The sequence below is a fragment of the Galeopterus variegatus genome, unplaced genomic scaffold (assembly GCF_000696425.1).
Source record: "Galeopterus variegatus unplaced genomic scaffold, G_variegatus-3.0.2 Scaffold7213, whole genome shotgun sequence".
NCBI lineage: Eukaryota > Metazoa > Chordata > Mammalia > Dermoptera > Cynocephalidae > Galeopterus > Galeopterus variegatus.
In genome coordinates, this window is record NW_007733324.1 from 1 (window position 1) to 12,126 (window position 12,126).

Genomic DNA, 12,126 nt, shown 5'->3' on the forward strand with positions numbered 1-12,126 from the left:
GTGGGTCATTACAATCCAAAGCAGCTGACCAGGAGCCATGGTAGGAGCTTTACATGTGGCTCTAAAGTTTTATTTATTTATTTATTTTGTCTTTTTCGTGACCGGTAAGGGGATTGCCCCGCACCGCGCTCAGCCAGTGAGCACACCGGCCATCCCTATATAGGATCCGAACCCGCGGCGGGAGCACTGCTGTGCTCCCAGTGCTGCACTCTCCCCAGTGTGCCATGGGGTTGGCCCCTAAAGTTTTATTTAAATGGAATCACATAGTATGTACTCTTTTTTGTCTGGTTTCTCTCATGCAGTATAATTATTTTGAGATTCACTCATGCTAAGGTGAATCAGTAGTTCATTTCTTTTTATTGCTGAATAGTGTAGAATTAGTACATTGTTTATTCACCTGTTGATGGACATTTGGGTTGTTTTCAATTTGGGACTATTACAAACAAAGCTGCCATGAACATTTGCACACAAGTCTTTGTATGAGCACATGCTTTTATTTCGCTTTGGTAGATGCTTAGGAGTAGAATAGCTGAATTATGTGGTGTGCATACGTTCAATGTTTTAAGAAACTGACAAACTGTTTTCCAAAGCAGTTGTACCATTTTTACATTTCTACCAGTAGTGTATGATAGTGCACGATGCTCTGCGTCCTCACCAGTACTTAGTATGGGTTCGGTTTTCACTTTAATCCTTCTAGTGGGTGCATAATAGTATCTATTTGTGGTTTTAAGTTGTGATCAAATGGAGCATGTTTCTAATGGGCTGTTTATCTTCTTTGGTTAAGTGTCTCTTCAAATGGTTTGTTCATTCTTTTGGGTGGTTTTCTTATCATTGACATTTGAAGATTCTTTTTATAGTCTGAATACAAATTCTGTATCTTTACATATACTCAGACTTCGCAAATGTCTTCTCTCAGTCGGTGGCTTATATTTTCAGTCCCTAAACAGTGTTTTTCACAGAGCAGGAGTTTTTAGTTTCAGTAAAGTCTGATTTATCAATTATTTCTCATATGGATAATGTTCTCAGTGTTATAGCTAAGAAATTTTTGCCTACTCCAAGGCTACAAACATTTCTCCCATTTATCCAAATAAGTTTGAAAATGCTAGGTTTTGTGTTTAAGTCTATGATACGTCTTGAGTCAATCTCAGTGCACAGTGCAAGGTATGGAATGAAGCTCGTATTTTTCACATGGCTGTCCAATTGTTGCAGCACTACTATTGAGAAGACTATCCTTTTCCCATTGAATTGCTTGCATCTTTGTCAAAAACTATGTTGTTCATATGTACATGGACCTAATTCCGACTCTATTCTGTTTTGTTCACCTGGTCGTCTTTCTTGATCCCATCACAACACTGTGTTGATGACTGTACCTTTACAAGTTTTGAAGTCAGGTAGTGTTAGCGTAGCAACTTGATCCTCTTTCAAAGTTATTTTGGCTATTTAAGTTCCTTTGCATTTCCACATAAGTTTTTGAATCACATTGTCAATTTCTACAAAGAAAGTCTGCTGGAATTTTGATTGGAATTGGATTGAATCTATGGATTAATATGAGAAGAATTCACATTTTAATAATATTGAGTCTTCCGACCTTAACAAGGTATGTCTTCCCATTTATTTACATAGTTTTCAGTGTAGGGGTCATGCACATCTTTTGTCAGATTTATTCCTAGGTATTTCATATGTATTAACTCTATTGTAAAAGGCATAATCTAACAATCCCTGGGGTGTTGGGCCATTTACATTTAATGTGTGTTAATATGGTTGGCTCTGAATCTACCATTTTGCTATTTGTTTTGCATTTTTCCCACCCATTCTTTTTTCTCTTTTTCCTGCTTCTTGTACATTACCTTTTTTTTTTTTGGTGGCTGGCTGGTATGGAGATACAAACCCTTGACCTTGGTGTTAATAGCACCACACTGTAACCAAGTCAGCTAACCAGCCAGCCTTGCTTCTTGTATATTAATTGAATATTTTTAATGATTTCATTTTATCTCTTGTTGACTTATTAACTATAACTCTGTTGTGTTGTTTCTGTGGTTGCTTTTTAGTTATAATGTACATTTTTAATTTATCACTTAAATTGTCTACTTTCAAATCATAAGAAGGTACTGCAAAAAGTTCATGGCAAAATAGAATTGAAAGACAATACGAATCTTTCCACGATCTTTTTGAAGTATCTTCATATTATACAACTTCACATACAGTATAGGAACCTTACATTAATGTTCTTTCATTTCTCCTCTCCTGGTCTTTATGCAATTGTTGTCACATTTTATTGCTACATGTGTTATAAACGCCTCAGTGTGCTAGTATCTCTGTCTAAAACAGTAGAATATCTTTTAAAAAGATTTTAGTAAGAAGAAAGAGTGTTTATAATTATTTACATATTTATCTTTTCTGATACTTCCATTACTTTAGTTAAACTCATACTGCTACTGGGTATCATTTTCCTTCCACTTTAAGGACTTTCGGCATTCTCGTGTTGTGCACTGGTAATGAATTCTGTCAATTTATGCATCTCTAAAAAAGTTTTTATTTTACCTTTGCTTTTGGAAGTTATTTTCACTGGGTATAGAATTGTTTTTTTTTTTTTCTTTTTAAGTGTATTGCTTCACCATCTTCTCATTTGTGTTGTATTCTATGAGAAAATCCCAGTCATCCTTATTTTCTCCATATGTCATGTGACATCTTTCTTGGGCTGCTTTTAAGACTTTCTCTTTATCACTGATTTTGAGCAGTTTGTGAGGTGCCACAGTACAGTTTGTTTTACGCTTCTTATGCTTGAGTTTTATTAAACATTATGGGTCTGGGGGTTTATTGTATTCAAGAATTTTCAGCCATTGTTTCTTTAAACATTATTTCTGTACCCTTCTTCCAGGAACTCCAATGTCACGTGTATCAGGCCACTTAACATTGTTTCACGACTCACTGATGCTCTTGTCTTCTTCAAATTCTTTTCTCTCCATGCTTCTTTTTGGTAGTTTCTATTTCTATGCCTTCAAATTCTCTAACCTTTTATGCTAAATGAACTCATCTGTCATTAATCCTATCCAGAGTATTCTTCATTTTAGGCATTAACCTTTCTACCTCTAGAAGTTTGATTTGGGTATTTTTGATATCTTCCATGTCTCTATTTAGCTTTCTGAATTATGGAATACAATTATAAGGACTGTCTTAATATCCTTTTCTGCTAATTTTAACATCTGTGTCAATTCTGGGTGAATTTAGATTAATTGGTTTTCCTCCTCATAATTAATCATATTTTTCTGCTTCTCTGCATGCATGATAATCTTTGATTAGATGCCAGACATTGAAATTTTTCTTTGTTGTGTGCTGGATATGTTTGTATTCCCATTAAGTGTTCCTGAGCATTGTTCTGGATGTGGTTAAGTTACTTGGAAACAGTTTGATCCTATTGAGTCTTGCTTTTAAGATTTGTTAAGCAAGACAATAGTCATGTTTAGTCTAGAGGTAATCATTCTCCACTACTAGGCAAGATTCTTCAGAACACTTCTCCCACTGTCCCAAGAATTATGAAGTTTTCCAGCCTGGACGGTGGGAACAAGTACTATTCCCATCCCTGTGTAGAAACTGGAAACTGTTCCCTTCCATCCTTTGAATAATTCTTTACCCAACCTCATGTAGTTTTCTTCCATGCATGTGCTGATCAGTGTTCCTCTGTATATTCAAGTGGGATCCTCTGAAGATTTCTAGGTTCTTTCTCTATGCAATTTTCTCTGCTCCACTATTCTGTTCTGTGAACTCCAGCTACCTTGGTCTCTCCAGACTGTCAGCTCTGTCTCCTCAACTCAGGTAGTCCCTAAGCCTCCACCTGAGTTCATCTTTCCTGTACCATGGCAGGGAAACTCTCGCATGGTAGTAATTTGGGACACTCATCAAAACTACCTCATATTTTTCCCTGTCTCTCAGGGATCACTATACTTCATTGCCCAATTTCCAATATCTTGAAAACCATTGTTTCAAATATTTTGTCTTCTTATTTTTTTAGGGGATGGAGTATTGTTTCAGGTGGGGGGGTAAACCTGGTTCTGTTCCTCCATCTTGACTGAAAGCAGAAGTTCCCAAGTCCATATTCATGATAGAATGAGTCCAACAAATAGAGATACACAATAACGCAAGTTTTTTTTTTCCTAAAAATCATAGTACTTTTTTACTAATTATAACTTTACTCGTATTTTATACTTTTTACAAGGTCAAAACCTGAATTAATATTTGTGCTATCTATTGAAAAGAGATTAACTAGGGTATAGTAATTCACACCAAAAAAAAATGTAAGTGTAAATTATATCAGTCTTGATTAATTTACATTTTTTATTCGTTTATTTAACAAATATTTAAACACTTACTGGGAACTTGTTGTGTGCTAGATGCTATACAATGATACTTCAAGAATTCGTGGAAAGGTAGGTATTATTTTCCAATTCTATTTTTTCATGAACTTTTTAAAGTACCCTTGTATAAGTCAAAGGAGATCTGGAGGTGAACACAATAGATATGCTCAAAGCAGTCATCACTAGTGAGGGAGACAGTCACATAGACAAGCATTAATACAATGAGATTAGTGCCACGGTTGGGTAGGTGAAAGGTGTTTTGGAAGCACACGGAAGGGGGTACATAACCCAGACTTGTTGTGTGTGTGTGTGTGTGTGTGTGTGCATGCACATGTGCGTGTGCGTGTGCGTGTGCGTGTGTGTGTGTGTGTGTGTGTGTTGGGGGTGGGAGAAAAGGAGTAGGTCCTGAAGGCTCCCTGGGCAAAGGAACACACGAGCCAACACCACTAACAATTGCTAACTGGGAGAAAAAATGGTGTCGAAGCCAGAGCTAAGAACATATGAAAATACCAGGTGGCAAAAAAGAATATATAGGTATTCCAGAGACTGCAAGTGGATCAGTATGGCCAGACCACAGGGATGGGGAGGGAAGTGGGGGAATGGTGGTAATTAGGCCCTTTACACCATTCACAGAGAAAGGACTTTCTCCGGACTTGCAAAACTATTGAGCTCATCAATTTTATAACTTCAGTGTGTCAAGTCAGAGAATATTTTAGCCAAGTCATTGTCAGTTTCATTCTGGCCTAGTAGTATCCATTTGTCTTCCTGGCAAACCCTTAACATCTGTATAGTCTGTTTTCTGTTGCTATAACAGAAATACCTGAGACTGGGTAATGTATAAAGAACAGAAGTTTATTTGGCTCACGATTCTGGGACAGCTGCATCTGGCACGGGCCTCAGGCTGCTTCTACTCATGGCAGAAAGTGTCAGGCAGCCAGTGGGTACAAGCAGATCACATGGTGAGAGGAAGCAAGAGAGAGGGAGAGGAGGTGCCATGGTCTATTAAACAACCAGCTCTCGCAGGAACTAATAGAGCGAGAACTCACTCATTAATCCCCCCTCCCCCAGGGAGAGCATGAATCCATTCATGAGGGATCCGTCCCCAAGACTCAGTCAGTTTCAACACTGCCACACTGGGCATCAAATTTCCACATGAGTTTTGGAGGGGACAACACATCTAAACTCCATCGACATCCTTCAACACCTACGTTAGTACTAGGAGAAAACCCTGTAGGTGAGTGGTTCCATGATCTTGCTAGTGGAGAAGGTCTGTCTGAGTAGGGCGACAAAGGCAGAAACATTAAATAAGAAGAACGACAGCTAATTTCACCAAAATTGCCTAAATCAAAATTAAAAGGTAAATAACCTGAAACTAATTTTTGGAAACCTTGATGTTTTCTGTTAAAATTTAAAATAGAAGCTAGCTGAGAACTAGCTGAATAAGTTGTGTTCTCATTAGATAATGAGACACCATATTATTTATTTTTCAAAAGTTAGGTGAATTTATATGCACAGACATAGGTATCTAAGATGTAAATATAGATAAATACACACACACAAACACACACAAATAGACTATATCCAGGATACACACAAACACATATTTCTACTTAGTTAGATATGTAGAAAGCAAAAGAAAAATAAAAATCTGGTTGGATAGACATCAACTATTAGTTTCCTGTTACTGCTGTAACAAATTATCACAAACTTAGTGACTTAAAACAATGCACTCTTACTCTCTTTCAGTTCTAGTAGTCAGAAGTCCAAAATTAGTCTCATTGGGCTAAAGTCAAGGTGTCAGCAAGGCTGGTTTCTTCTGGAGGCTCTAGGAAAGAATTAATTTCTTTGTTTTTTTCAGCTCCTTCTTCCCATCATTTCAGCCTCTTGCCTCCTTGGTCTCTTCTCTTACTACTGACTCTGACCCTTTTGACTCTCTTATATGAACCCTTGCAGTTATATTGGGCTCACCTGAACAATCCAGAACAATTTCCCCATTGCTAGATCCTTAACTTAATCACATCTGCAGCATCTTTGTTACCATGTAAAGTAACATATTCACAGGGAATAGGATGTGGACAACTTGGGGGACGCACATTATATTCAGCCTACCACAGCCGTTCACAGCACTTTTCTCTCGGAAGTGGGATTGGGATTATAAGTGTCATGCTTGGAAGAGCACGAAGGCACAGGCCATTAGAAAGAACATAAGGTTGCTGTCAATCAAACAACGCATGCATGGCATCCAGAGGATGGCATAGAACATATCTTTGTGTTTTCCTGGTGTCCATGTAGAGCTTATTATTTCATGGACAATTGCAGTCCTCCTCCCCTTGGACCCCCCTCCATCCTCCATGCAAGTTCCCCTGACCCATTCTCCTTCTCTATCCATCCCAATTCTGGCACTTCAACGTTGTTCTTATCCCCATTTTGGACCTGCGAAAATTGGCCACTTCTCAAAGCATAACTTTTGATATGTTATAGTTAAATTACTAGACTTCAACAGTAAGGGACAAAGAGGAAAAGGAAGTGAAAAGAACTTTACAACTCATCCTTCCACATAGGGGACTTATCCTGTCTACACATTACATTTGTCTTATTTTTTATAGTGGTAATATACTTTTTTAAAATTTCATAAAAGATATTAGTGCAAACGACAGTACAAATAAACTTTAACTATTTGTTACAAATAATTTTTAAGATCTAAAGGATTAATATCTGTGATAAGTAAAGAAGAAAAAAATTACCAAGAAACATATAAATATTCGACCACTTTAGTAATCAAAAAAATGCAGTATCTGACAATAGTAAAATACATTCTTTGGCTGTTAGTTAAAAGAATATAAATATCAGTACAGAGTGAGGGAATGAGCAGACAGCCAAGTCTACAGAGCTGGTGGGAACATGAACTCCACAAGCTTTCCTCCACGAGCTTTCAGGGAAGAAATACATGTCAGTGCCTTAAAATGTAGGTATCCTTTCATCTAGAAATTTTTTTCTATAAATACTGTCCTTAAGAAAAATAACATCATTATAAACTCAAAGAGTTATTGCCAAAATGGATTATTGCAGCCTTGTTTGTAATAGTAAAAGTACTGTGAACAATCTTATCTTAGTCATTTGGGCTACTGTAACAAAATACAGTTATCTCTCCACATTGTGTGTTCCACATAATCAAATTCAATCAACCATAGATCAAAAAAGTCAGGGAAAAAAACCTAATAAAAAACAGCAATACAGCAATAAAAATAATACAAATAAAGAAAATACAATATAACAACTATTTACATAGCAGTTACATTATATTAGGTATTATAAGTAACCTAGAGATGGCTTAAAGTACACAGGAGAACAACTAACAGAGTAGAAAGACAACCACAGGATGGGAGAAAATATTTGCAAACTATGCATATGTCATGGGATTAATATCCAGAATATACAAAGAACTCAAACAACTTAACAGTACGAAAATAAATAATTTGATTTAAAAATGGGCAAAGGAATACTTATCAAAGGAAAACATATGAATGAACAATAGGTACATGAAAAAATGTTCAACATTACTAGTTGTCAGGGAAATACAAATCAAAATTACATTGAAATATCATCTCACCCCAGTTAGGCTGGCTATTGTCAAAAAGACAGAGAATGACAATTGCTGGTGAGGATGCAGAGAAAGGGGAACACTTTTACACCATTGGCAGGACTTTAAATTAGTACAGCCATTATGGAAAATAGTATGAAGGTTTCTCAAACTACAGGTAGAACTGCTATATAATCCAACAATCCCACTACTGGGTATATAGCCAAAGGAATAGAAATCAACACATTGAATGGATATGTGCACTCCCGTGTTTATCATACTTTTATTTACAATAGCCAAGATATAGAACCAACCTAAATGTTCAATAATAGATGACTGGATAAAGAATATGTGGTATATATACACAAAGGAATACTATTCAGACATAAAAAAGAATGAAATTCTGCCATTGGCAGCAACATAGATGAACTTGGAGAAAACTATGTTGTGAGATAAGCTAAGCACAGACAAAGAAATACCACATGTACTTAAGTATGAGTGGGAGCTTAAAATAAATAAAGAATGAAAGAGAGATGCTGAGGGCAGCACCCTGCCCAAAAGAAGGCAGAAACATGTTACAAACACTGCTGCCATGCAGGTGGTCCATCACAGCCACTACCACAGCCACTGCTGCTTCAAGGGTGGCTCACTGCCACAATAGCAGCCACAGTCACCATGCAGGCAGCCTGCCACCCACTTGACTGCATTGATACAGGAGAATCATCAGCAAAGCCCAGGAAACAAGGAGGAAGTCTCTCTCCTCAAAGCTCATCGCAGAACAATAGAAGAAGCAACTGCTCTACTAGATGGCCAGACATCAATGAACAGATACCAGAAATATGAAAAAAAAACAAGAAAATATGATACCACCAAAGGAATCTGTAATTCTCAAGTACCAGGCCTCACAGAGCAGGAAACCCATGAGATGAATGAAAAGGAATTCCAAGCAACAATCTTAAAGAAACTCAATGAGATACAAGAAGAATCAAAGAACACAATAAATGAGAAAAAATATCCAGGATACAAAGGAGGAAATTTACAAAGAGATCAATACCTTAAGAAAAGAATGTAACACAACTCCTGGAACTAAAAGATTCATTCAATATAGAACCAACCAACAAACAAAAAACACAACTGAGAGCTTAAGCAGCAGGTTACAGCAAGAAGAAGAAAGAATTTCTGATCTTAAAGGCAGTCTTTTTGAAATACCCCAAGCAGACCAAAAATTTTAAAAAAGGAAAAAAGAATTTTTAAAAATGAGCAGAATCTAAGAGAGCTAGCACACACCCTTTGGCACACACATATCCAAACCATGGGTGTTCCAGAAGGGGAGGAGAGAGGAAAAGAAATTGAAAACCTATTCAATGACATAATAATGAAAAACTTTACAGAAGTTTTATAGGAAGAGACACGGATTTTCAGATGCAAGAGGCTCAAAGATCCCCAAACAGATTTGATCCTAAAAGATCCTCTCTGAGACACATTATAGTCAAACTGGCAAAGCTCAAAGACAAAAAGAGAATCCTGAAAGCAGCAACAGAAAAGGATCAAGTCACTGTAAAGGGGCTCCACCAGACTAACAGCAGACTTCTCAACAGAAGCTCTACAGGCCAGAAGAAAATGTGATGATATATGAAAATACTGAAAGCAAAAACTGCCAGCCAAGAATAACCAGCAAAGCTGTCCTTTAGAAATAAGGGTGAAATAGTGTATTTCCAGAAAAAAAAAAAAAAAAAAAAAAAAAAAAAAAAAAAAAAGGAGGGTTTCAAAAACCCAAAAAAAGAAAAAAAAAAAAAAAAAAAAAAAAAAACGGTTAAAACTAATAAATGAATTCAGCAAAGTTGTAGGATACAAACTCAATACACACAAAAAACCAGTTTAAGAATAAAAAATGCAAATGAAAAATAGAAAGAAACTAAATCCTAGCACCTCAAAAAACCAACAAACATTCAAGACAATAAAAGGGGAAGAAAGAAACAAAAGATACTTAAAACATTCAAAATAAAATTGATAAAATACCAGAAGTAAGACAATACCTTTCAATAACAACCCTAAATGTAAATGGATTGAACTACCCACTCAAAAGACATAGACTGACCGATTGGATTAAAAAGCTAGACCCAACTATAGGCTGACTTCAAGAGACTTGTCTCACCTGTAAAGACACACACAGACTAAGAGTGAATGGATGGAGAAAGATACACCATGCAAATGAAAACTAAAGATGAGCAGGAGTAGATATTCTTATATTGGATAAAATAGACTTTAAACCAAAAACCATAAAAAGAGACAAAGAGTGCCACTAAATAATGATAAAGGGATCTATCCAGCAAGAAAACATAACAATCATAAATATATATGCACCCAACACTGGAGCACCCAGATATACAAAGCAAATACTAATAGACCTAATGAAAGAGATAGACCCCAATATGATAATAGTTGGGGAACTGAAAACCCCTCTCTTACCATTAGGGAAGTTGTCAGGGCATCAAATCAACAGAGAAGCACAGTTTAAACTACGTTTTAGACCAATTGGACCTGGCAGATATTTACAGAACATTTAATCCAACAACACAGAATGTACATTCTTCTCATCAGCACATGGAACATTCTCCAAGGTAGACCACATGTTAGGTCACAAATCAAGTCTCAACAAATTTTTAAAAATTGAAATCAATTTGTACCTTTTCAGATTAAAACTAGAAATCAATAACAAGGGAAACTCTGGAAATTATTAAAATACATGGAAATTAAACAACATGCCCCTGAACAACCTATGGGCCCAAGAAGAAATGAAACAGGGAATCAAAAAATGTCTTGAAACTAATGAGAACAAAGACACATCATAGCAAAACCTATGGGATACTGCAAAAGCAGTAATAAGAAGGAAGTTCAATGCAATAACTGCTTACATCGAAAGAATAGAAAAATCTCAAATAAACAATCTAACACTCATAGAATAGAAAAACAAGAACAATACAATCATTAAATGGAAAGAAATAATTAAGATCAGAGCAGAACTAAATGAAATAGAGACCCCAAAGACAATACAAAAGATCAATGAGAAACTTCCAGTCAAGATGGCAGTTGGTCTGCCATAGATGGTCCCCAGTGTCACTCTCTCTCACAATCAACCAATTTACAACTATAAAAAAGCAACTCCAGCCAAGCTGGGGCCACTAGAGCTCAGGGGAAGAGGAGGAGAGACCTATGGAGTGCATGAAGGTGGGAGAAGCCATGATGAGAGAAAGAAAAAACCACCCCAACTGTTTCAAGTCCCAGCCACGTCCAGGCTGGAGCTGCTGAGCACATGGAGCAGGAGCTGGCAGAAGTCACAGCTGTGCCCTCTGAAGTTGCTTAGAGGTGGCAGGGAGAAGAGGACCTTAGTGGCACCCAGGTCAGGAAGACCAGTAGTAGGGATCCCATGGACCCATACAGGAGCAAGGAGCACAGCAACTGAAAAAAAGGAGCCACTCAGAGGCTGGCGAGTCATTGCAAGGGACTGGAGAATGGCCCATCCCATGGGAAGTGTTTGCGGCATGGGCGGTGGGGGAGACAGGCCCACTGAGAGAACACTGGAGCATAGCAAGGACAGCTGATCTGCCCCCAATGAGCACAAGACCACTCAGAGGAGACTGGTCAGGAATATAGAATTGCATGGGGTGCAGTTTGATGAGAAGACTCAGGCCCAGACCAGAGTTTCTATACAACACAGGTTTACCAGATCTAACAAGAGCTGGAAGTACCTATAAAGTCAGCCATTAAAACCTGAGCTGCACAAAAAGCCTTCCCTAGGGAACCAGCAGCAAAGCAGCAATTTAGCTCAACCACAGAGCTCAAGTACTGGTCCCGCATTTTAGAAGCAAGCAAAGCACAACAAGTTAGTTCCAGCACAGATTTAAGTAGTGGGAACAGCAAATAATCCAAAACAGAACTGAAAGAAAAAAGTACCCACAACCAGAGGCAAAGTTTGATATTAACTAGTAAAGGTCTCATTTCACCAAAGAATGACTATAACACCAAGAAGGACTGGGAATCCCCTGGGCTACCAAGCCAGAAAGGGCGGAGGGCTGGGGACCTCAGCCATGCCCCCCAATACCCACAATCAGCCCAGTGACAACCACCAAGTCAAGTGGTGTTCCTGAACTGGGGTGGTGTGGGGTGAGGACTTTTGCCACACCCCCATGACAT